The sequence below is a fragment of the Rhinatrema bivittatum genome, chromosome 1 (assembly GCF_901001135.1).
Source record: "Rhinatrema bivittatum chromosome 1, aRhiBiv1.1, whole genome shotgun sequence".
Classification (NCBI taxonomy): domain Eukaryota; kingdom Metazoa; phylum Chordata; class Amphibia; order Gymnophiona; family Rhinatrematidae; genus Rhinatrema; species Rhinatrema bivittatum.
The window spans coordinates 335,526,455-335,531,982 of NC_042615.1; positions in this window are offsets into that span (position 1 = coordinate 335,526,455).

The window sequence follows — 5,528 nt, forward strand, 5'->3', positions numbered from 1 at the left end:
TGGTGGAGCAGAGGCGCTCGGAGCCAGAAGTGGCCTGATGACCCGGGGCATCAAACACGGTCTTGAAAAAACCAGAGCGGGGGGGGGGGGGTGTCTTGAAGGATAAGGGTCAGAGCGCTCTCACAAAGGTGAGGCCTAAGAGATGTCATCCGGAAACCATGTCACTTGAAGGCAACAATGCATGTTGCATTGATTAATGAAGCCTCGTTGAGGTTCCCAGAATAGTGGGGAGGAGCTGGAAGTGGTATGACGGAGTATTGGGGTGGTACCGGATGGGTAGGCTCCGGTATAGACGGATTTGGCATCCCCACAGGAACTGAGGAGTCAAGGCAGGTACTCAGACGTTCCATAGAGGCCACTAGATTCTCAAGGAACCGCTGCTGTTCCAGAATTTTCTGGGCTAGGCAGAAGCCTCCACCCAGGCCCATGGCCTTGGCAATCTGTTATGCTGAAGGACCCTTGGACTGAGAGGAGTTGACGCTACCTGTGGGGAGGAGCCCCACAGATCCCCACTGACAGTAGGTGAGGCTGGTGGACAGCAGAGCTTCACCACTACCAGCCCATATTCCCCTTAGTTAAGTCCTCAGGTGCCAGGGCTGGCTGGACTTCGGTGGGTCCTCTGGCATCAAAGGAAGTTCCAGGTGTAGAGAAGAAGCGGTATTCAGGCCAAGCTCCGGAACAGGCAGTGAAACTCAAGGTCAAGGGTCAGGCAATGGTCGAGGCAGGCAGCAAGCTTGTGATCCAAGGTCCAGGCAAGGGTCAAAGCAGGTGGAGTAGTTCTTGGTCATGGCCCAGTCCAAAGTTAAACCCAAGATCAGTCCGAGGAACAAAGGAAGAAGATGAGGAACACGGAAGGCAGGAAGGAATTCAGGAACTCAGGAAGGCAATCCATGCTCTGAAGAGAGAAGACCTATTGCCAAGGCAAAGGCTGGAAGCAGATCTATGTCAATGACATCATCCATAAGGGTCACAGCCGCGAAGAAGAGTGGCTGCATCGGTGATGGCTCCTCGCCGCTATCACGAAGCCCGGGGCTGGCCCAGCCGCAATGATGCGGTGCAGGTGAATAGGACCGGCAGTGGGGCTTTGCGACCATTTTTTTTAAAGAAAACTATCTGCCCATATTAGCAGTTGTAAATGTGTAATAGATAATTTTCAAAAAGGGGAAGTATGAGTACTTTCAATGAAAATGGATGTAAAGTCTGTTAGTAATTGCCTATAAATCTTTGCAGACAGTTACATTATTGTTGTGATTCTGCCTGTTATGTAGCCTTCCAAGCACCAGAGGCCCTCAGCATAGCTGGGAACGTTTGACTTCCAGCCACCCTGAGATTACCATGGATTAGCGGGGACGGGGGGGGGGGGGGGGGACGGGGGACTGCATAGTGGGACCGGATGCTTACAAATTTGCTCTCATAAACACTGTTACATGTTCACACTTACTTTCATTGCTCATTCTCTCACATTCTCACGTGTCCATTTACACCTTTACTTCTGCCATCCTCCCACCAACACACACACACTCACTCACTCACTTCTCTCCCTCTTCCATACACACATGCCCACTCACTTTCACACACATGCCCACTTGCACTCAGCTCTCTCCTACATACACTCTCAGATCTCTTCTTCCTACACAAATACACACTCACCCACTCTCACAGACATGCTCATTCATTCTCTCCTCCCCCCCCTTTCAAAACACACTAGCAACAGCAGACTCTAACTTGGGCTCCTGGAGCAGCAGCAGCATCTTCCTTCTCCTGTGCTGTGGAAGTGGATGCTGCCTGTTTCTTACTCCTCGTTGATGCACGGTCAGGAAATCGCAATGTCGATTGGCCAAGGCAAACAGGATATGGCGGGCAAGAGGCTGGATACAGGAAACAGGCTGTGCAGGAGCAGGTGGTGTCATGAGGAAGCGAAGTTAAGAGTTAAAAAGGTCCGGAGATGGTAGAAATCACTGTCGAGTTCCTCCTTTTTCAGCCACACAAGACCAATGATGTTCCTTTCTTCTTTCCGGGTCCAAGCAGATTGGTTTTTTCTGCAGCACCTGGAGATTTCTGGTATTGGCCTGGAGACCCAGTAATTCTTTTAGAATTCCGGAGTCTCCACACCAAATCCGGAGAGTTCCCAGGTATGGCCTTCAGGGAGCTATTCTTACCCTCTCTCCAGTCATAGCCACCATGATCTCATGGCTCAGCAGGGTCTAGACTATTTAATCCTGCCTCTAATTATGGCCAAGGCCTTATCATTGAGTCTACTTGGCTCCCTGCTTGACCTCATGTCTCCGAATGCTCTATAGTTTTCCTAAGCCTTCTGCTCTAGTTTTTGCTCTGTGGCTTTCCTAAGCCTTCTGCTCTAGTTTTGCTCTGTAGTTTTCCTAAGCCTTCTGCTCCAGTTTTGTTCTGTAGTTTTCCTAAGCCTTCTGCTCTAGTTTTGCTCTGTGGGTCAGGAGGGAGCTCTGTGCCTCTTTGCCCCGTCCAAGAGGAGGCTGCAGTGATCTTGCAGACAAAAGAGAAGTTGTTTTGATAATAGTCTGAGTTTTTACTACCAAGAGAGAAGGAAACTGTTTTCTGCCACCCTTCCTTGCCCCGAGCTAGAAACTGGAAGGCTGCATCTGTCTTTTGAAGATGAATCAGAGGGAGAAAAGAGGAGATGGACATTTGAAGATCCCCAACAAAGTTTCCACCCCTGGAACACAGGACACTGCCAGGTTGGCGTTCGGGTTTCTTCATGGACCTAGGGTACTGGGTAGGGTATTCATCACAGTTAGGACACCCCCAGCCCAATTGGGACACTTATCATTCCCGGTCATGGAGGATAAGCCAGTTTCAAGCCTCTGCCTGGAGGGACACATCCACAGACTCAGAGATCAATTAAAGCCTGGCTCATGTAAATCTAAGGACTCTGGATGTAACTGGACATTTCATTTGTTGCACCTCTTGATTATTTTGAACACAATCACCGTAAATTTTAATTTGAACACCCATCCAGAGAGTCCAGCCTGGTTTGTAAGTGTACCTGTCCTGAAGGGCAAGGGTAACACACACACGGAAGAACATTACTGCCTTGGCCAAGAAGGTTAGCCTTCACCCCTACAGAAAGGACCCACACCTTGGGAACTCAGGAGAGGGGAATGAGGACAGCCTCAGTTATAAATTCTTTTATGGCCCTTCAGGGTATGTGCCATCCAACAAGTTAGGATTACAAGAGGCAGGGGCAGATGCAAGGGGATTAGGCACTCTAGGTACCTTCAGCCTTGCGCCGCACCCCCCAGTTGCGTTGCCCCACCCCCGGTTGCAGCCCCCGACTCCTACCTCGGGTGCCGGGACCACTTGCTGGCGCTCCCCACCCCCTGCGCCAGTTCCACCAAGTCTCAAGGGCCGGCTAATAGCACCAGTAGTCCCTGTCACATGGTAGGCGCTAGAGACCACCGGTGCCGTGCCATTTTAGTTAGTGGCAGCCGATGGCCTGGGAGCAGCAGGTCACTCCCAGGCCCCTGCTGGACCACCAGGTGTTTTCGTGAATCTTGAGAGGGTCAGGAGGGTGGCGCAATGGGAGGAAGGCAGGGTGAGGTGGGGGCTGGGCAGAATTTTTGCTGCTTCAAAATTCTGCCACCTGAAGCGACCACCTCACCCTGCCTCATTGGCTTGCGAGCCGTGGTGGCGCCTCCCCCATGGTCGGCGTCCTAGGCCCAGGCCTAACTTGCCTAGTGCTTCCACCGGACCTGACAGGTGTATATAAGATGCTTACACAGGCATCTTAGGAGTCTTAGAGAGATTTGAGGACTCCTGAAGCATCTGAGAAGTTAGAGCTAAAGAAGTTGACTGAATCCAGAAATTGATAAAGATTCCTAAAACCCAACCAGAGGGAAGAAATCCTGAAGACAAGTAGAGTAAATCTCTGCTGGGGAAGATCCAGAGAATAAAATATTAACTTGAAGAATACTGCCCCAAAGGCCTTGGGTCTGATGCTGACTTGTTGGACCTCTCATTCTCAAATAAGCTAATTTGAAGAGTGAGATTTTTGCATGTGTGTCACAGTTTCGCCTGCCATGCAGCCTCACCGTGCCCTGATTATGTCCGCTATGACACCTCCCCACCAGCAGAGGCCACCAGTGAGCTCTAATCCTAGCTACCCAAGCTATCTCCTCAATGGCCACCAGACTCAGTCTGTGGTGCAGCCTTCTCTCCACCAGGGGTCCTCAGTGAGCTTCACCTCCAGCCTTGTCAAGCTCCACCTCACTGCTTGCACCACACCCAAGCTTCAGCCCCATTTAATCTTGCCTTGCCAGAACCCAAATGTCTCTTCATGAAGTCACCCTTGGTTCACTGACTGCTCTTAACTTTTTCCATGTCTTGTGGCCTCCTGGCCTTCTTGTATCTTGTTCCTTGTCTTGCAGCCTATCTAGGCCTCACCTTGCCTTGTGACCTCTGGGTCTCCTGTCTGCTTGTACCTTCCTTTGTGGCCTACTCAGACCTTACCTTGTCACCTCTGGGCCTACTCTTACCTTAGACCTTGCTCTGTGGCTTACTCAGGCCTCTCCTCATTTAGAGGTCTTCAGTCCTTATGCTTAGTGGCCTACGGGCCTTCTGTATTGCTACCTTCAGGCCTCAGTGTTCTTTGCTCTGTGTTGTCTTGACTAGTCCTTGTCCGGTCCTGTCATGGTCTGTCTTGTCTAATCCTGCCCTTGTCTGGTCTTGTTCTGTTCTGCCCAGTCCAGTTCCTAGTATCCATTCCCTACCTTGCTATTGCCTTGCCTTGCCCCAGTCTGTATCTAGTCCCAGTCTCTGCTCAAAATCCTGCCCAATCCTGTGTCTGTATCCAGTCCTAGTCCCTGCTTACTATCCTGTCCAGTCTTGTCCAGCCTGTTCCAGTATCCAGACCTCAGTTCCCTGCCTGTTCCATACTCAGACCTCTGCTTCCAATCTGTCTCTGCTCATAACGTCCAGCCTGTGCCAGACCTCAGTTCCAGGTTGTGCCTGTCCAGTCTGTCTCACCTTGTCCAAGTAATCTTTACTGATTCCCAGAACCAAATTGCTCAACCTGGGGGGCAGGGGGCTAGATAGGCAGACGACCAGCCCTTGGTCAGCCCTGCAGTCCTGTACCACACCTGTGGGGGTGTATCCTAACCCCAGCCAGGCACTCCATGACATTGTGTTTATTTTTTTTGGATTGTATCCAGTTGTTCATTTTAAGAGTTATGCCTCAAGATTTTGAACTGATTGGGGACCTACAATAAAATTCTATTTTGGAACCAAACTCAGGTGTGGACCTTGGACTTTGTTGGAATCTGGTAAGTCTCCCCATGGGCCTCCCTGAGAATTCTCTGGTCCCCAACTGGCGATCCCTAGAGGTCTGAGTCTGTTCTGGGGGCTGCAGCAGGGCAGCGCAAAACCTCTGCAACAACCAAAGGTGGCCCTAGTGTTACACAAATTAATATCTATGTCGCTCAGGAAAGGCATATGCATACCTTGCAAACCCAGTGGCACAGCCATTTTAGTTCTGAAAATCATACCCTTTTTTTAAA